This window comes from Sus scrofa, chromosome 15 (genome assembly GCF_054392235.1).
Source record: "Sus scrofa isolate SSC_HxYL_T2T_F1_AM1 chromosome 15, Sscrofa_HxYL_maternal_Yorkshire_Landrace_v2.0, whole genome shotgun sequence".
Taxonomy (NCBI): domain Eukaryota; kingdom Metazoa; phylum Chordata; class Mammalia; order Artiodactyla; family Suidae; genus Sus; species Sus scrofa.
The window spans coordinates 48,033,653-48,054,562 of NC_139397.1; the positions used below are offsets into that span (position 1 = coordinate 48,033,653).

The 20,910-nt window shown below is 40.8% G+C and overlaps 1 protein-coding gene and 1 long non-coding RNA gene across 34 annotated transcripts in view; one reads left to right on the forward strand and one right to left on the reverse strand.

Moving 5' to 3' along the window:
- The window catches only part of LOC110257104 (uncharacterized), a 375,873-nt gene extending 372,434 nt beyond the window's left edge, over positions 1 to 3,439 (reverse strand). For 9 of the 11 annotated variants that reach the window (XR_014829736.1, XR_014829737.1, XR_014829735.1 and 6 more), the window contains exons 1-2: positions 3,165 to 3,439; positions 2,591 to 2,651 (exon numbers count right to left, since the gene is read on the reverse strand). This is a non-coding gene — a long non-coding RNA (uncharacterized LOC110257104). The remainder of the gene's footprint in view (positions 1 to 2,590; positions 2,652 to 3,164) is intronic. The other 2 variants (XR_014829740.1, XR_014829738.1) reach the window with 1 other exon arrangement.
- A 232-nt stretch (positions 3,440 to 3,671) lies between these two features.
- The window catches only part of LOC106506202 (uncharacterized), a 356,784-nt gene continuing 339,545 nt past the window's right edge, over positions 3,672 to 20,910 (forward strand). For all 23 annotated transcript variants that reach the window (XM_084999787.1, XM_084999786.1, XM_084999791.1 and 20 more), the window contains exon 1: positions 3,672 to 4,149. The gene's annotated coding sequence lies outside the window, so the exon portion shown is untranslated. The remainder of the gene's footprint in view (positions 4,150 to 20,910) is intronic.

Sequence of the window (20,910 nt, forward strand, 5' to 3'; positions counted from 1 at the left end):
AGTTAAAAATAAAACCCAAAGCTCCCAAACCAAAAAACTCTGCTCCAGATATTTCCATCTTCTCACTTTCATTTTTATACCAATAAATAAAATACTGAAATTCAACTAATTTTACCAAGTGCAATGGCGATAAACAATTAATATGTGTGAATTAAAAATCTTTCTTCTGTAATGATACTGAGGCTAACTATTACACTATTGTTCTTTCTGGACTTTTCTAAGGAAATGATAATATATTTGCACATCACAAAGTGCATTTGCTTTCTTTTAATAGTTTCTATTTCACACACAAGGTGATTTGATTAAGAAAATAAACATTAATGAACAAATAAGTCTTATCTGAGAAGGTATATTCTAAAAGAAATGCGTTGCCCACTAATTGGTTTGGGGTATAGAACTCAAGAGAAGTACAGCATGCTAACTAGAGGTATTTTGAGGGGCAGAAAGGACAGCTTCAAAGGGCACATTCTTTGATGTTTCTGCAGCTGAGAGCCATACTATTGCCTGCTCTTAGCTGCCTGACCAGCTGAAGGGGCTTTCTGGGTCCCCAGGCTGCTCCATAGAAACCCTATTGCACCTGCCGGGGCCTCCTGGAAGACTCTCTTGTAGATTTACAGCTGAGCCCAGACTGCCATCCATTACCAAGGCCCCTGACTTGTGAGTGGAAGCCCTCTGTACCCTCCAGACCCCACTTGCCAACTGGCCACCATGTGAGACCTCACTCATGCAAAGTGTAGCACAAGTGCCCCACCGAATTATGCCCAAACTCCTAGCCCACAACATCATGAGATATAATCCCAAATAGCTGCTGATTTAATCTCCAAAGTTTGCTTATTTGAGATGCACTAGCTATGCCAGTTACTCATGATGCTCAATGTTACATCATACTCTCAAGTGTCTGATACATGACTGGTGGTTCTAGTTTGTGGGAAGTGCGATTTTTCATTTTATTTCTCACCGTTCTGCTGTGGGCCCCTTCACTATCTCTAACTGTTGGGCTGGATGACTTCTTGTGCCATGTGGCTTCAGTCCAAACCTCCCTCATTATTCTGCTGCATCTGTGTTCTGCAGCACTGCTATTATTCCCTAACAGTCAGGGATAAACCCTGGTATAAATGAGCACTTAAGTACACACAAGAGCAAACAGAAAATGTGATCCTAAAGATTTGCCAATTACCTCTGAGTCTCATTATTCAGAGTCTTTACTTATGAATTTGCCTCATGTAAAATTAACTTGCAATCCTAAAATCAATCCTATGGTGCTTTAATGAGCATCAACTGTATGTCCCACTTTATCATAATTGCCTATTTTTTTAAGAGAACAAATGATATATGCATATGCACGCACACTAATATATAACTGAGTCACTCTGCCATACACTTAAAACTAACACAACATTGTCAATTAACTATCTATTAACTTAAAAAATTAAAAAATCCTAGAGCTTTAGAGAAGGAAAAAAATCACCTATTCATTTATTCAAAGAGCAGATGAATAGCTTACCAGGCCAAGCAAATAATGTTAATCCAAAAAAAAAAAAAAAAGAGAGAGAGAGAAAGAGAACAGATGACAAAGACCAAGAAGATATGCTATGTGTGGAGATTACTTAACATAGAAAGTATCCTCAAACCTGCAGCCACACATCCCACCTTGCTGACTTCCCGAGTAGGACTGATAACCAAAATCTCTATGCTTCTGCTACACGTGGGCTGCACGTGGTGAGGGCTGAGGGGTTCAGAACTGACTCTGCAATTCTACATGCACCTCTTGCTGACATCAACTTAAGTGCCTTTAGATCTTTAGATAAGTAATTTTTATACAATGTGTAAATGAAATTGTATTGTCAATTTTCTTGCGAAATTTTTTTTGTGAAAGTGTTAAGGCATTATTCATTTTAACTCTTACTTTCTCTAGCTGATTTATAGCAAATCTCCCTGCTTCATGTAGTATCTTCCATCCACTTATACATTAATCAATGAAATTCCCCAAAGTGTATTCCACAAAATAAGTTGGAATCTTCCCTTTTATAACTCTTAGGGAGGAAGATAGAGACTGATGAAGTTGGTGGACTTACCTGGCAATTCTTAAGCATACTGAACTGGCAGAGAACTCAGAGGAGAGTGTTTTGTGAGTTATAGGTTCAGAATACTTAGAATAAATATGCACCACTTCCAACAGTAATCCTAAGAGATGCCTCCCAAATATATCCCACGTCAGAGGAGAGATGCTGCAGACATGCAGACACCGTAAGCATGAGAAGACTTTTAAAAGGGATCTTAAGCAATTGCCTAATCAGACTCAGGGTCTCTAAACACACATTTGTATGCCAGATCATTTTCAATTATTGGAAAATTAAATGATTTTAGTGACAGCCCATTTGCTAGCAAGTCCTGATTTGATTTCTAATGAAAATATTCTAATTATGCAAAACACTTAAATATTTCTTTGTAACTGTGTCTTCCAAGGTAAAATGCCATTTGCTCCTTTAATAAGCTGAAACATATGACAGCAGTTTTAGAAGACTAAATTGATAATTAGGAGTGCAGCACAGCGATATAAGGAAGCAGTTGGTTTAAATGTAGTACTCACTTTGTGCTAGGTGGAGTGAGTGATAACTCCCCAAAGCCATGGGCATCCAAATCCTTGGGACCTGGGAATACATGAAGTTATGGGTAAGGGGAGTTTGCAAATGTAATTAACTTGGGGAAATTTACACTGGAGAGCCCTGGATTATCCAGGGGGACCCAACATAATCACAACTGTCCTTGGAAGCAACAGGAGATGTGACCACAGAAAAGGACAATCAGAGATGCAGTGGGGACAAGAGGCCACTAACCACTGCTGGTCTGAAGATGGGGCGAAAGGCCAAGAAATAAGGAATGCGGGGTGGCTCCAGAAGCCAGAAATGGCAAGAAGCTCCCCAAGGGAACAGAGTCCCCCACACCTTGATTCCAGACTTCTCATTCCTGAAACCCTAAAACCCGCTGAGCAGTGCCTACTCACGGGGATGGTGGGCTGGTACACAGACTCTCAATAAACCTAGGAGGCTCCCTGGGGCCACAGGGTACCCCAACCCGCTCCCAAGAGGCGAGCCCTCCCTTTGAGGACCACGGGTCCCACCCACAAAGCCGGCATGAGGGGTTCCAGAGACCTGGGAACTCACCACCCGGCTGGTGCTGCGGTGTTGGGGACCTGGAAGGGGTCTGCTGCTGGCGAGCTCAGAGGGGAAGGAATATGGTCTGAGGAACACTCGGGGCCCACGTTCCCTCCGGTCACAGAATGGCACATCCTGCGCTGCCCTCCCTTCCCAGGTCGCCAGATACTCCGCCTGAGACTGACACGTGCCTGCATCTCTGATTCACCTCTGAGGCCCCAGTTGTATCTGAAGATCTGGTTTTGCATCTGGGGCTTCAGATTTACGGCTGAGCCGCAATTTACGTCTGTGGGCCCCAGTTTTACGTCTGAGGCCTCTATTTTTACGACTGAGACCCTGTTTTACGTCTTAGGTTCTGATTTTACCGCTGGGCCCCATTTTTTTTAATCTGCGGTCCCAAGTTCATGGCTGAGCCCCAGTTTAACATCTGAGGCCCAAATTTATGGCCGAGCTCCAGTTTTACAGCTTAGGTTCACTTTTACGGCAACCCCAGTTTTACGGCAACCCCAGTTTTACGGCTGAGGCCCAAGTTTTCCCGGGGGAGGCCGCAGTTTTACGGCTGAGCCCTGAGTTTATATCTGAGACCGTGCATTTCCGGCTGAGCCCTGGTTTCGTGAGCTCCCGGAGAACGTGGCCTGGCTCTGTTGGCTGATGGAGCTGAGGCTCGGGTCCCGCCGGACTGGATACATCTGTCTCTATTCAAAGCTGCTGCCTGAGGCTGGGCTTCCAGTCAGCTGGATGGCGGTGCTGACTCCCTGTGGAGCACTGGCAGGTCTTGGTGCACCCTCAATAGACGCCCTGACTCCAAAAGGCATCTGCACGTCTGTGTTCACCTCGGCATTGTTCAAAGCAGCCAGCACGTGGAGTCCACCTATGTGTTCCTGAGGGATGGTGGCTAAAGAAGACAAGGTATATACACCGTGGAACACTGTTCAGTCGTAAAAAGGAGATTCTGCCGTTTTTGATGACACGTATGGGCCTTGAGATCATTATGGTGAGTAAAATAACCCAAAAACAAATCCCATGTGACCTTTCTTATGTGTGGAATTTAATAAACATGGAACAAACGAACACCATAGATACAGAGAACAGGGCAGGAGTGGGGGTGGAAGACGTGGGGCAAAGGGGTCACAAGGTGCAAACTTGTAGTTATAAGTCCTAGGGATGTGATGTATAGCACAGTGACCATAGGTAATAACGCCCTGTTGCAGAGTATTTGAAATTAGCTAATTGAGTAAGTATTGGAAGTTCTCATCATTAAATGAAACAATCATGCTGTACACCTTAAATGTATATAGTGAGTTATGTTACTTATTTCTTAATAAAACTGGAGGAAAAACACTCTTTTTTATTTAATTGTAGAGTTGCATTATTTAATTATAATTATCATAAATTCTTTGATGGAGAGGAAATCAGAATCGGTTCTAAGAAGACTTCAGCATTCCAAGAATGATGTCAAATGACCCCCTTCATGGTGGATTATGCACTTATTTACTGTGAGATATGTTTCTTCTCCAGAGATTCCCTGTTTGTGTATCAGTTGTAGATTTTGGGTTTGCAGTTATTCTGAAGTTTCGATATGAGTCTATATGTATATAAAATTGTTTTAAGTTGTTGGTCTCTTAACTGCAAGTTCATCTCCAGTGTCCTGCATTTGTACCCACCTCTTCTCATGATTTCTGATTTTGGTTGTATAATTGTGCATGGATGATTTCATATCTTTACTGTATATATACCTTTACTGGTGAGCCTTGTCATTTGTGGAATTTTTGTTTCTGATTGCAGCCTTTTCTTTTCTGCCTAGAGAAGTTCCTTCAGTATGTGTTGTAAGGCTGATTTAGTGTTGAATTCTCTTAGCTTTTGCTTATCTGTAAAGCTTTTGATTTCTCCTTTAAATCTGAATGAGAGCCTTGCTGGATAGAGTAATCTTGGAGGTTTTTTTCCTTTCATCACATTAAGTATATCATGACACTCCCTTCTGGCCTGCAGAGTTTCTGCTGAAAAATCTGCCAATAACCTTATTAGGGTTCCCTTGTGTGTTACTTGTTTCTTTTCCCTATCTGCTTTCAAGATTTTCTCTTTGTCTTTAATTTTGGTTAGTTTAATATGTATCTTGGTGTATTCCTCCTTGGGTTTATTTTATTTGGTACTCGTTGTGCTTTCCTTTCCCATGTTAGGGAATTTTTCAGCTATTATCTCTTGGAATATTTTTTCTGTCCCCTTCTCTCTCTCTTCTCCTTCTGGCACCCCTTTAATAAGGATGTTGGTGTGTTTCACATTGTCCCAGAGTTCTCTGAGACCCTCTTCATTTGTTATCAATCTTTTTTCTCTTTTCTGTTCTGCATCCGTAATTTCCACTAATCTGTCCTCCACCTCGCTTATTCATTCTTCTGCCTCCTGTATTCTGCTATTAGCTGCTTCTAGTGAATTTTTTATTTCAGTTATTGTATTTTGCATCTCTTCTTGTTTAAGTTTGATATCTTGTATCTCTTTGGTCAGTGTTTCCTGTAAGTTGTCCATCTTTGCCTCCAGTTTATTTCCAGTGTCTTTCATCATCTTCAGCAACAGTCTAAAGTCTTTCTCTTGGAGGCTGAGAATCTCCTGATCACTTAGCTGATTTTCTGGGGTTTTTCCTTTCTCCCTCATCTGAGTTATAGTTCTCTGTCTTTTCATTTTTATAGGTTTTTGGTGTGGTGACCTTTTTACAGATACTAAAGTTGTAGCCTCTCTTACTTCTGATGTCTGCCCCTCTGTGGCTCAAGTCAGTATGGGTGTTGGCTGTGGGCTTCCTGATGGGGGGGTGGGGGTGCTAATGTCTGCCCTCTGGTGAGTGGAGCTCATTCTAACCCCTCTGGTGGGTGGGGCTTAGTCTCTGGATGGGATTAGAGGCAGCTGTGTGCCTGAGGGGTCTTTAGGTAGCCTGTTTACTGAGGGGCGGGGCTGTGATCCCACCTGGATTGTTGTTTGCCCTGGGGCTTCTCAGCGGCTGGCTGATGGGTGGGGCCAGATTTTCCCAAAATGGCCACCTCCAGAGAAAGACATGGCTGCTGAATATTCCTGAGAGCTTTGCTTTCAATGTCCTTCCCTCACAACAGGCCACATTCACCCCTGTTTTCCCAGGATGTCCTCCAAGAACTGCAGTCTGGTTTGACCCAGATTCCTATGGAGATCTCACTCTGCTCTGGGACCCAGTGCACATGAAAGTCTGTGCGTGCCTTTTAAGAATGATATCTCTGTTTCCCTCAGCCCTGTGGAACTCTTGTGCACAAGCCCCACTGGCCTTCAATGCCAGATGCTCCAGGGGCTTTTTCTCCCAGTGCCGGATCCCCACATGTGAGGGTTTGATGTGGGGCTCAGAACTCTCACTCCTGTAGGTGAGTCTCTGTGAACCAGTTAGTTTTCAGTCTGTGGAGCTTTCCACCCAGGAGGTATGGGGTTGTTTATATCACGAAATCACCCCTCCTACCTCTTGATGTGGCCTCCTCTTTGTCTTCTGGAGTAGGGTATCTTTTTTAAGGTTTCTGGTCCATTTGGGTGGAGATTGCTGAGCTTTTAGTTGTGAATTTTTTTGTTTTTAGGAGAGAAGTTGAGCTCTAGTCCTTCTATTCTGCCATCTTAATCTTCTCTCAGAAAAATATTCTTATCACAGGAAAAGTGTGTAACTGTGTGGTGATAGATGTGATAGCCATTTCAGAATGTCTGCAAACACGGTCCTATTTCTGTGCACACCAAAAAACTGATATAATGTGCACATTAGTTCTACCACAGAAATAAACCAGTTCCTACTGCAGAGGGCTTGTGATTATGGAAACAAACCATAGCACCTATGAGTACTTACAGCCATAGCTTCTATGTCCTAAAAAGGGTCCTATTATTATAACATTTTATTTTATTCCAGATGTTACTTAAATTAATATGTTTATAAGGAAAATATGATTGGAATAGAAAAAGACTTATCTAGACATAACTTAAGATGTCAACAATAAAGTTCAAGAGCTAAAAAAAAAAAAAGAAAAAGACTAAGATTTGGAAAATATAAATTCAAATTTATTTTCAGTGATCTTGAGTGAATCACAATCTCTAATTTTTGTCATTGTCATCAGTCATCTGAGGACATTGAGATTGGACTCTCACAGTGTGTTGTGAGGACAGAAATGAAATGTTATGTGTGATTGAGATTAGAACTAGAGACACTATAAAAGTACCACTTATTAGTGTCATTCACTGGCTATTATTAATATTGTTATTACCTCCCAGGAAATAGAAAACACCAACCTATGAGATTTTTCACACTTATATTATCATTTAAGAAACTTAATAGACTTTTAAAAAGTTCTCTTCTGGGAGTCTTATACTCAGTTTTCTACTTTGTGCTAAGCTCTCCTGGGTTTCTGTCACCTGGCGATCGTCTCCCTGAAGCAAAGAATGAATCACAACATTTCTCTGAGAGTCGCAGGAAATCGCTAAGCTATGGAGACAAGAAACTATAAGCCTGCAGGTGGTTTTATATGGCAATTCGTGGGTGACCTACTGAGTAGGCCTGAAGTAGCTCAGAGAGTAGGGTCCACCCCTCTGATGGGGGCAGAGCTGTGCCTCCAAGTTTCTACCACTGTGAAAATTCCAAGGTGGAGGGGGAGATAACGGGATGGACTGGGAGTCTGGGGTTAGTAGATGCAAACTGTGACATTTAGAATGGATAAGCAATGAGGTCCTACTATAAAGCACAGGGAACTATATCCAATCCTTTGGGATAAAACATAATGAAAGATAATATGAGAAAAAAGAATGTATATATATGTATGACTGGGTCACTTTGCTGTATAGCAGAAATTGATACAACACTGTAAATCAACAATAATTTCAAGAGAAAATAGATGTAAAACAAAACAAGCTGATGGCTAATGACCGTCGAAATTTGTATATCACAAATTGTAATGTTTTCATATACTTGTTAATATAACTCATTTCCCACTTTCTACCTCATTATACTTGCTTTTTTTCTTATCCTGAATGAAAAGCTTCCTCACAAAATTAATATGTATTATTCCCAAATGAAGACAGTGTGGTTGAGGTTTGAAGGCCTTGGACAGTGTGTGATAAAGCTAGAATATGACCCTTATTTTATTGACTCACTTCATTTATATTTTATCACAAGCTGCTAGTTCTTGTTGATATTTTTAACTTGATTAAACTTAAATCTACACAAAAAATCAAGGCTTAGAATAAACCAGGATTTGGATATTCTGCTCATAAAATGAAGGACATATTTGTCTTTATTGGTATTTTGATGTTAGTGTGATTTATCTTGTTCTCACACTTAACACTACTAACTATGTTAAAAAAAAAAAAAAAAAAAGAACGGAAAAAGAAAAGAAACACGAAGTCCCAAATCACTTCAGTTGTCTTGCCAGGACTGGGAAAGGTTATGTCAAGTAAGACTGTTAAATGGAGTGCAAAATGTAGGGGTGCACCAAAAACTTCAGTGACTGAGATAAACAATTTTAAAAACTTAAAATTATTATTATTTTTCATTTATTTTTCATTGTTATTTCCCCCAACACACTTTTATTTTCTACCATACAGCATGGGGACCCAGTTACACATACGTGTGTACATAATTTTTTCGCCCATCATCATGCTGCATTGTAAGTATCTAGACATAGTTCTCAGTGCTACACAGCAGAATCTCATTGTTAGTCCATTCCAAGAGTAATAGTTTGCATTTGTTAACCTCAAGCTCCCAATCCCTCTCCCTCCCACCCCCTCACACCCGGTAACCACAAGTCTATTCTCCGAGTCCATGATTTTCTTTTCTGTGGAAAGGTTCATTTGTGCTATATATTAGATTCCAGATATGAGTGATATCATATGGCACTTGTCTTTCTCTTTATGACTTACTTCACTCAGTATGAGAGTCTCTAGTCCCATCCATCTGGCTGCAAATGGCAGTATTTTGTTCTTTTTTATGGCTGAGTAGTATTCCATTATGCATATATACCACATCTTCCTAATCCATTGTCTGTTAATGGACATTTGGGTTGTTTCCATGTCTTGGCTATTGTGAATAGTGCTGCAATGAACATGCAGGTGCATGTGTCTTTTTTAAGGAAAGTTTTGTCCAGATATATGCCCAAGAGTGGCATTGCTGGGTAATATGGTATTTCTATGTATAGTTTTCTGAGGTACCTCCATACTGTTCTCCATAGTGGCTATACCAGCTTACATTTGCCACCAACAGTGCAGGAGAGTTCCCTTTCCTCCACACCTCTTCCAGCCTTTGTTATTTGTGGACTTATTAATGATGGCCATTCTGACTGGTGAGAGGTGGTACCTCATGGCAGTTTTGATTTGCATTTCGCTAATAATCAGGGATGTTGAGCATTATTTCATGTGCTTATTGGCCATCTGTATATTTTTCTTGGAGAAATGTCTATTCAGGTATTTTCCCCATTTTTCAATTGGGTGGTTGGTTTTTTTGCTGTTGAGTTGTGTATGTTGTTTGTATATTCTAGAGATTAGGCCCTTGTCAGTTGCATCCTTTGAAACTATTTTCTTCCATTCTATAAGTTGTCTTTTTGGTTTCTTTTTGGTTTTCTTTACTGTGCAAAAGCTTGTCAGTTTGATTAGGTCCCACTGGTTTATTGTTGGTCTTATTTCTGTTGCTTTGGGAGACTGACCTGAGAAATATTCATGAGGTGGATGTCAGAGAGTGTTTTGCCTATGTTCTCTTCCAGGAGTTTGATGGTGTCTTGTCTTACATTTAAGTCATTCAGCCATTTTGAGTTTATTTTGGTGCATGGTGTGAGGGTGTGTTCTAGTTTCATTGATTTGCATGCAGCTGTCCAGGTTTCCCAGCAATAGTTGCTGAATAGACTCTTTTTCCCATTGTGTGTTCTTGCCTCTTTTGTAAAGGACCAATTGCCCACAGGTGTCAGGGTTTATTTCCGGGTTCTCTATTCTATTCCATTGGCCTGTCTGTCAGTTTTGGTACCAGTACCACACTGTCTTGATGACTGTGATTTTGTCATATTGCCTGAGGTCTGGGAGAGTTATGCCTCCTACTTGGTTTTTGTTCTTTAGAATTGCTTTGGCAATTCTGGGTCTTTTGTTGTTCCATATAAATGTTTGGATTGTTTGTTATCGTTCTGTGAAAAATGTCATTGGTAAATTGATAGGGATTGCATGGAATCTGTAGATTGCTTTGGGTAGTGTGGCCATTTTTACAACATTAATTTTTCCAATCCAGGAGCATGGAATATCTTTCCATTTCTTTACGTCTTCTTTATTTTCCTTGATTAATGTTTTATAGTTCTCAGCATATAAGACTTTTACCTCCTTGGTCAGGTGTATTCCCAGGTATTTGATTTTTTGGGTGCAATTTTTAAAAGTATTGTATTTTTATGTTCCTTTTCTAATATTTCATTCTTAGCATACAGAAATGCAACTGATTTCTGAATGTTCATCTTATATTCTGCTATTTTGCTGAATTCATTGATCAGTTCAAGTAATTTTTGGGTTGAGTCCTTAGGGTTTTCTATGTATAGTATCATGGCATCTGCATACAGTGACAGTTTTACCTCTTCACTTCCTATATGGATGCCTTTAATTTCTTTTGTTTGTCTGAGTGCTGTGTCTAGGACATTCAGTACTATGTTGAATAACAGTGGTGAGAGTGGGCTTCCTTGTCTTGTTCCAGATTTTAGTGGGAAGGCTTTCAGCTTTTTTCCATTGAGTATTATATTTGCTGTGGGTTCGCCATAAATGGCTTTTATTATGTTAAGGTATGTTCCCTCTATACCCACTTTGGTAAGAGTTTTGATCATGAAGGGATGTTGGACTTTGTCAAATGCTTTTTCTGCATCTATTGAGATGATCATGTGGTTTTTGAATTTTCTTTTGTTAATGTGATGTATGACGTTGATTGATTTGTATATGTTGAACCATCCCTGTGAACCTGAGATGAATCCCACCTGGTCGTGGTGTATGATCTTTTTGATATGTTGTTGGACTCAGTTGGCTAAAATTTTATGGAGAATTTTTGCGTCTACATTCATCAAAAATATTGGCTTATAGTTTTCTTTTTTGGTGGTATCTTTGTCTGGTTTTGGAATTAGCGTGACGGTGGTGTCATAGAATGTCACCATTGGGAGTGTTGCTTCTTCAACCTTTTGAAAAAGTTTAAGGAGGATGAGTATAAGTTCTTCTTTGTATGTTTGGTATAATTTGCCTGTGAAGCCATCTGGTCCTGGATTTCATTTGCAGAGAGTGTTTTTATGACATATTCAATTTCATTTCCAGTGATGGGTCTGTTCAGTTGATCTATTTCTTCTTGATTCAGTTTTGGCAGACTGTACGTCTCTAGAAAATTTTCCATTTCTTCTAGGTTGTCAAATTTGTTAGAATGCAATTGTTTATGGTATTCTCTAATGGTTTTTTCTATTTCTGTAGTATCCGTTGTAACTTCTCCCTTTTCATTTCTTATTTTGTTTATTTATTTATTTTTTTTCTCCTTTTCTTGGTGAGTCTGGCCAGAGGTCTGTCAATTTTATTTACCTTTTCAAAGAAACAGCTCTTGGTTTTATTGATTTTTTTTCTATTGTTTTTTTTAAAATCTCTGTTTTATTGATTTCCTCTTTGATCTTTATGATTTCCTTCCCTCTGCTGACTTTAGGTTTCATTTGTTCTTCTTTTCTAATTCATTTAGGTGGTGGGTTAAGTTGTCGATTCGAGATTTTTCTTCTTTTTTTCAGGAAGGCCTTTATTGCTATGAATTTCCCTCTGAGCACTGCTTTTTTGAAATCCCATAGATTCTGAGGGGTTGTGTCTTCATTGTCATTTGTCTCCAGGTGTTTTTTAATTTCCCTCTTGATTTCCTCATTGACCCATTGGTTATTTAGTAGCATGGTGTTTAGTCTCCATGAGGTCAGTTTTTTCTCATTTCTTTTCCTGAGGTGGATTTCTAGTTTCATGCCATTGTGGTCAGAGAAGATACTTGAAATAATTTGTACACTCTTAAATTTGTTGAGGTGAGCTTTGTGCCCCAGAATGTGATCAATCCTTCAGAATGTTCCACGTGCACTTGAGAAGAATGTATATTCTGATGTTTTTGGATGTAATGTCCTGAAAATGTCGATTAAGCCTAACTGTGCTATTGTGTCCTTTAGGATCTCTGTTGCCTTATTGATTTTTCTGTCTAGAGCATCTGTCCATTGATGTGAGTGGGGTGTTAAAGCCTCCTACTATGATTGTATTCCCATCAGTTTCTCCTTTTATGTCTGTTAGTATTTGTTGGAGGTATCTGGGTGCTCCTATATTAGGGACATATATATTGATGATTGTAATATCCTCTTCTTGAATGGATCCTTTTACCATTAAATAGTGTCCTTCTTTGTCTGTCTTTATGGCCTTCATTTTAAAGTCTATTTTGCCTGATAAGAGTATTGCAACTCCTGCTTTCCTGTCTTGTCCATTGGCATGAAATATCTTTTCCCATCCCCTCACTTTCAATCTCTATGTGTCCTTTGCCCTAAGGTGAGTTTCTTGTTAGACAACAGATTGGAGGAGTTGCTTTTTTATCCAGTATGCCCCTCTGTGCCTTTTGATTGGAGTATTCAGTCCATTGACCTTTAAGGTGATTATTGATAGATATGCATTAATTGTCATTTTAAACCTTGTTTTCCAGTTGAGTCTATGTTTCTCTTTTGTTTTTTTCTTTTTTAGTTGGAGGGTTTCCATTTATTTGATGCTTGAGTACTTTTCCTTTTTTGTGAATGGAATGTTCGTTTTTGATTTGTGGTTGCCCTGTTTTTTCAGTATGTTAACCCCTTCCTATATCTGCATGCTTTACCCTGATAGTCATGTAGGCTCAAACACATCATTAAAATAAAAGAAGAATCTATATTTTCTTACTTTCCTTTCCCACTTTGTATGGTTTTGATGTCTTTTTTATTTCCCCCCAACATCTTCATGTGCTGGCTTATTTAAGTGACTGCTTTTGAATAGTGGTTTCCTCCATCCTAACTCTTCTTTTTTTCTTTTCCTTTTTCTTTACTTTTTGTTTAATTTAGAGGAGACCTTTCAGTATTTTTTTTTTAGAATGGGTTTAGTATTGCTGTACTCTCTTAGCTTTTGTTTGTTGGGGAAATTCTTTATTTCCCCTTCTATTTTAAATGATATTCTTGTTGGATAGAGTATTCTAGGTTGCAAAATTTTTTTTTCCTTTCAGCACTTTAGATATATCTTGCCACTCCCTTCTGGCCAGTAGTGTTTCTATAGAGAACTCACCTGATAGCCTTCTGGGGCTTCCCTTATAATTAATGCTTTGCTTTTCTCTTGCTGCCTTTAGAATCCTCTCTCTAACTTTTGCCATTTTTATTACAGTATGTCTTGGTGTTGGCGTATTTGGGTTCAACTTGTTTGGGGCCTTCTGTGCTTCCTGTATCTTGATGTCAGTATCCTTTAGATTTGGAAAGTTTTCAGCCATAATTTCTTCAAATATATTTTCAACCCCTTTTCTTTTTCTTCTCCTCTGGAATTCCTATTATGTGCAGATTGGTCTGCTGTATATTATTCCATAGGTCTCTTATATTACTTTCATGTTTTTGCATTTGGTTTTCTGTCTGCTGTCCTGCCTGGGTGATTTCCATAATTCTGTCTTTCACGTCACTTCTTCGTTACTGTACATTATTCTTTCTGGTCTTTATTGCCTTTAGCTCAGTTTCTATCTCTGTAGATGAATTTTCTAGTACTTCTTGGCTCCTTCTTATATTTTCTCCTTCCTTTCTAAAAGAATCTGCATTACTGTTCATATCCTCTTTTAATTCCTTCAGTATTTTCACTATCTCCCTTTTGAACTCAATGTCTGTCAGACTGCAGAGGTCCGTTTCCTTGTTGACTGCTTTAAGTGCATTCTCTTGTTGCTTTAACTGGGAATGGTTTCTGTGCTTCTTCATCTTGCTTGTGCTTTTCTTTTTCTGTGAGTTTGGGGAAGCGAAACTGTAGTCTTGTAAGGCTACTTCTCTTCAAGAATACCCCTTTGTATTTTTTTGGGTGGGGGTTCTATTTATTTTTGGTGTGGGAGTTTGAATCTTTTCTGTCTCTTTCTTCAGTGTGAGCAGGCTGGTTTTCCCCAGGGTTCTCGGTGTGTTGTCAGGGAGAAGGAGGCAAAGGGTAGGGCCAGCATTCGGTGCCTGGCCATTGGGCTCTCAACAGCAGCAAGGACCTGCGGAGAGCTGGCACAGGCTACTCCTAGTTGCAGCCCCTGGGAAGCGGTAATGAGCTCTAGGCAGGTCTACAAGGTGACCAGAGCATTTGGCAGTAGCCGCAGCAGGGTGTGTGAGTTCCCAGGGGAGTGAGAGCAACAACAGCTTGTGTTGGATTGCAGTGCCCTCCTCTGAGGTGACTGGAACCACAGGTGGTGCCTGTTCAGGGATCCCTAGTGGTAACAGGCCATGACCATCTCTGGAGTCAGTGTTAACTGTGGTGGTTTGCCCCTGGCCATCTGTAGACCTTGCATGAAGCAACCCATCTCACTCAGCCCTCATAGGAGGTGCTGTACCGGCTGCTCCTAGTTGCAGGATCCTGGGAGGTGACAGAGATCAGGTGTGTGGGTACTGCCTGGAGCGTTTGGTAGTGGTAGCAGCGGGGCCAGTGTGTCACCAGGTGCAAGAGCACCAACAGTTGGTGTTTGGTCACAATGCCCTCCTCTGTGGTGCCCTTGAGGTGAATGGAGCTGCAAGTGGTACCTGTTCATGGACCCCTAGTGGTGGTGAGCCACTCCCACTTCTGGAGCCAGAGATATCTGTGGTGGTTTGCCCCTACCTCCTGTAGACCATGCAAGAAGCACCTTGTCCTGCTTAGCTCCGACAGGAGGTGCTGCACAAGCTGATCCTAGTTGCAGGTTCCTGGGGAGGTACAGTCATGAAGCATTTGAGCACTGCCCAGAGGGTTTGGCAGTGGCAGCAGCAGGGGGGTTGTGCTCCCAGGGGAATGGGAGCAACAGCAGGTGGTGGTGTGTCACAGTGTCCTTTTCTGTGTGGTGCCCTCTGAGGTGGTTGGGGCTGAAAGTCATTTTTGTTCAGGCATCCCAGTGGTGCTGGGCCACACCCACCTCTGGAGTCAGAGATAACTGGGGCAGTTTGCCCGTCTATCTTCAGACCAAGCAAGAAGCACACTATTCCACTTAGCCCATGCAGGAGGTGCTGTACCAGCTGCTCCTAGTTTTAGGATCTTGAGAAGGAGCAGTGACCAAGTGTCTGGGTGCCATGCAAAGTGTTTTTCAGTGGCAGCTGCAGGGCGGGTGTGTTCCTAGGGGAGTGAGAGCAACAGCATATGGTGCTTGATTATAGTGCCCTCTTTTTTTCTTTTTTGCCAACCCCTGAGGTACCTGGGGTCACAGGTAGAGCCCACTCACAGGCCCCTGGTGGTGGCATGCCACATCTCCCTCTGGCCTCTGAGAGGACTGACACAGTCTATCCCTGCCACGTGTAAGATTGTGCCAGAGGCACCACTTCGCAAATAGCCTCCCCCCCACCCCCGCATGCCCTTAGCCCACAGAAGAGGTGCCTGTCCACCTTGTGCAGGCTACTGCTTTTGCTCTCCCCTAAAGGAGCAAGAGGCTTCTCGCAGCCCTTAGCCTGCCCCAGAGCCACTGCACCCTCGGAGAGCTCGCAGGCATGTGCACACTCGGGTGCAAGGAGTTTCCTATGGCCCTCCTCCCCTCCTCCTCTCGCTCTCCCCAACAATGGCGCCTTGCCTCTCCTGCAAGTCTGGACCTTTTCCTGGGTTCTCTCTGCTGTGGTGTTCCCCTCCTCAGCCCTTAGCTTCCTGCTCCCCTGCCTGTGGCACATTGCTCTTTAGCCCCTTGGGCTGTCCCCACACAGCCAGTCCCTGTCCTCTCTCCTGGATTGACCTTTGGAGCCTAAGTCTCAGCGCCCAGCACCCCCCTCCCCAAGCGTCTCAGGCCGTGGTGTCCAGGCCGGTGGTTCAGATGATCTATGTGGCTCTCACTCCGTTTTGCTGGTCTCAGTCCAGCTGCTGCACTTTTCTCAGAGACTTTGAGGTCTCTCCAACTCAGCTGATCTTTCCATCAGTTAGATGGCTTCCCAGAATATGGGTTCCTTTTCTCCTTCACAGTTCCCTCTTGGGAATGCTAGTCCTGTCCTGATTCCTTTTCTCTCTTTTTTCTTTTGTTCTACCCAGTTATGTCAAGAGTTTCTTGCCCTTTTTAGAGGTGTAAGTTCTTTTGCCAGCATTTTATTGGTGTTCTGTACAAGTCATTTTACATGTAGATGCTTTTTTTTTTTTAAATGTGTTTGAGGGAGAAGGTGAGTGCAACTTTTTACTCTTCCACCATCTTGCTCTGCCTCAAGACATTAAGATTATAAATAAAGACAGGCTCAGTTTTCTACCAGTTAAATGGACTTAGACACATAAATCCACACCCACCAATCCACACAATTTTGTCCTTAGTTTCCATGTATTCAAGCAAGTATTTAGTACAGTGAATTCAGCAGACTCTATGGGGACATAAAAGCATTTTTATGTTGAATAATTCTGAGAGTGGAGCAATTGTGACTTTAATTTATTGTCTTTGAACATTTTTGTAACATAAAATGAACTACACCTTATAGGATTTGAACTGACAATTGTGTTGATGATTAAATTTCTTAAGAAAAGAACTAGCAATTGTGTTGATGATTAAATTTCTTCAGAAAAGAAAAGAATTAGTAGCATCTCATCACTGCTAAACAGCAAGTATCTTGTTTTCCCAGAAGGGCAACAAGTTCTCAAAGAAAATATCACACTATCTTTGACATCTATAGAAACTTAGGGGTTGTTTAAGTAAAGAATAACAATCTCATCAGCACTGTCCCCATGTATATATGAGGGTGTGTGTGTATGTGTGTGTTGTGTCTGTAAGACAGAGAATAGAGGGGAAAATGGGGGGGGGAGAAGGAGGAAGAAGGGAAAAATAGGTAAATAGGTAAATATATAGAGAGGCAGATAAAGAGCGTTGACTAGGACTAGAATATCTCTTTTCCCTAAATCAGAAGCAAGTTTCCTGCCTTCCAGCTAACATTCAGCATAGGAGGAAAATTTCTAAAAATATTTAAAATTAGTAGTGTGTAGTACTTGTTGGAAGTAGAGCAGGGCAATTCCAGTTGTCAAAAGAAACAGGTGTACTTCACTCTAATAGAAATCTTGGAGAACTGTCTCTCTGAAATATCCAGAACACAGTCTTATGTTGACCTCTAAGCCCTAATACTGAGTCTCCGAGTTGAGAAGTATGGAAAAGATCTCAGAGGCTTAATTTAGAAAATGACTCTTGTAATGCCATTGCAGAGTGGTACACTACCTCATAAATTGGTAATTTAAAACTATTGTTGTTTAAGAGAAGGACCAGCTGAGAGAAAGAGAAAGAAAATGTCCATTTTTGACTAAAGAATATTCCTGCAAAGAGCACAATACATAAGTAATGCACATTTTCATCCCGTTCGTATTTAAGTTATTTGATTAGAAGTGATAAAACTCCTAATTTTTCTTTCATGATAATAATTAAGTAAAACTGCTTTGCATTATTAGAATGGACTAGATTAAGGCATTAATGAACATAGAGTCGCTGAACAGTGTGGGCTTCTGGGGTGAATGCCAGGCTTTCCCAAGGAAGGTGGGGGAACAATGGGCTCTGGCCCCACAGGGCACGGTGAGCACACCACTCCCTGGAATCCCTGGGGACAGGGGTTGAAGGGCAAGGCAATACGGAACATCAGGATAGGAGTATTCTCCAGAGCAGTCACTATGAATTACCCAGTTTACCTTTCCGTTTATAGTGTAAAAAAGGAATTTTAATAGGGAGGGCTGTCCTTCTATTTTGTTGATCTAAAACCACCTGCTACTATTATGGTCATTTCACAATTACTCAGTTTGAAGTTCTACATGCTCCCCTCACACTGAACTAGGATGGTTTCTTCCCCTACTTCTCACTGATTCTGTCAGTTTTTAGTTGATACTCTCGAAAGTTGCCTTTTGACCCTAAGACATTATGATCACTCTGAGGACAGGAGCCATTTCCTCTTTTTATTCCTAATACGTAGTAACTTTTACACATATTTTAAAATCAGTGAACTAACTCCATCATTTTGAAAATATTTCTCCTTTGCTGTAGAATTTTACACAAAGGAAATAAGAACCTGTGTCTTTAAAATTGAAAAGAGAGCTCTTCTTTTCTAAACTTCTATTAAATGCACAGGAGAGGGCACAATTTGTAAATATAATTAAGCAGGAAGCAGGAAGTTCTTCTGGTAACCCCAGAGTTCAGATGGTGGAGGCCCTGGGAATCGAGCTGGGAGATGAAGAGGGAGCAGTAGCTCTATTCATGTCAGAGATATAATACATGTGCTTCATACTTTTATTTGTCAGTAAACCACTGTAATTTTTTTTTCATAGCATAGAGAATAGATATAGCCAGTGGGAATCTAAGAAATAATATATGCCATAAAATTTAGTGTATTTTTCATTGCAGTAGATAAAAAAAATGAAATTAACAATAAGAAATGTATTTTGACTTTTTCAAAGAATATCTGAGTGTACTTAGAGTCAGTATTTGCATACAGTAGCTTGTGTTTCTGTGTTTTGCCTGTTCCACAAAGGATTTGAAGTTTGTTGGGGAAATAAAACCCACATCTCCCAACCCAAAAAACCTCTCCACAAAGGAAGAGCAAGAAAAACTGTATTATCAGATCAGCATTACATCAGAACATGATGCACATCACAGGGAATTTGTCAAGAGATGCAAAAACAGAAGGAAACGTTTCTCATGGCCAGGCAGCTAGAACCCCCTCCTATGCATGTGCTCAGGATGAACACTGACGAGTCCTCAGGCAAGACCTGGCAGTGCTTTTTCCTACACACAGTTCTCCCCGAGTTCACCTGGTGATTGGTGTGCCTGGTCTAGATTTAACTCTCTCCAGACTGATTATCCAGTTCTGTCAAGATCTGTGCTTCACAGAACTATATTTATACCTTCAAGATTATTAAGGCTTCTTTTAGTGCCCTGATTTAAACTGAGGTACCTTGATTTACATAGGCTGCCCTTTAGTCTACCAAACCACCCCTCCCTTCCCAGTCCTGGCCATGGTCCTGGCCACATTCATCCTCTCTTCCATTGTTGGATCCAGTAAATAATTAAGCTGTTGCTGCTAGTCTGTAAGTGAGAAATTACATATTAATAATCCAAACCACCTGCCTAGTGTTTTTGACCACAGAGCAATTGAAGGACACACCTGGGTAAATGTCCTCCTTCTGACTGGATGTGACTGGCCTTTGTCAACACTGAATCACTTGGCCAGGGATTGACAAGAAGGGTAGGCCATTCTTGTTACTGCTGAATTAGCCTTACAAAAAGCGGCGGGGGTGGGGGGGTAATCAATCTGCACTGGGAACTGTTGAAAAAGTAAAACATATTCAAACTCCAATGTTTTACTTTATTTCATCTCAGCCTACAAAGGAAGGGAAGGCAAAAATCTGTTGTTCTTGAAAGAAGAACAAGGCAAATTCAGTGACATCTGTTTATTTGGAAAAATTGTTTATGGATGTGTCCTATTAGTAAACTGACTTTTTATGCTGAAGCCCGAATGTTTGAAAACTAACTTTACATAAAGAAGCTCTTTTTACACACAAAAGATATATAGTATATACACACATGCATACAATAATTAACCCAGAGTTTTAAAGCTGGTGGGTATCAAGGCTTCTGCTTATATGGGCTATGCAATTAAATGATTTTCTAGATTTTTGATGGGTTTGTTTTCAAGTCAAGGTTTCGAGTAAAGCAGTAACAGGTGAAAGACTGTGGCTGGCTAGACTTCATCTGATTTACCATCTTGATGCATTACGTGAAGTTCAGGGTGACAGTCACAACTGAATGACACCCAGAGATCATTCAAATACTCAGCTAGTTTTAGCTAAAATTGGAGATTTCATTAGTTCTCTTTCCAGGGCATCTTTCATTAAGATAAAAGCATTTGTGTTTCGCTACTCAAACTGCATCTACTAAGAATGTGTTAATATCTCATGAAATACCTTGAAGATGAGGAACTAGAAATGGAAGAGTTTTATGATTTCAATTAGAGACTTGACTGCAAGCAAGTGTTTTGAGTCTACAAACGTCATGCATTTGAGAAGGCGTACAGCTATCTAATCCACAGTAGCTACAAAAATACCTCCACATCCCGAATTTGCATCAGGTTGCTAATGTAGATTTTCCCTTCACTTTCCCTAGCATTGCAGAATTGCTAACGCTGCCCTGCTGACATGGAGGTTTTCTCCTGTGGTCCTGAGGATAGTGTTGCTAGGCAGCAGACACCTTCTCTCCTCCATGCTTTCCAGAGTAGAGTCATTTCAGCATGCCTCAGTTCACATCTGGGTACCAGACAGGTGTCTGAAAGTGAGTCATTCTCTTGAGAACATTTGCCTCTGAGATTTTTGGGGGGAAGTCAGTTTAAATAAGGGGACATAAAATAAGTCTTAATAATCTTGAAGGTATAAATATAGTTTTGTGAAGCACAGATCTTGACAGAATTGGATAATCAACCCGGAGAGAGTTAAATCTAGACCAGTAGATGATAACTAATGCCAATGGAACAAGTCATTTCAACCAGAAATTTGAGATGATAGGTTCTGAACTATAGTCCTTATGGGAAAAGCCTAAGAAAGAGTTGAGGTAACTCTATGGCAGAAGAGCAGTGTTTCAGAG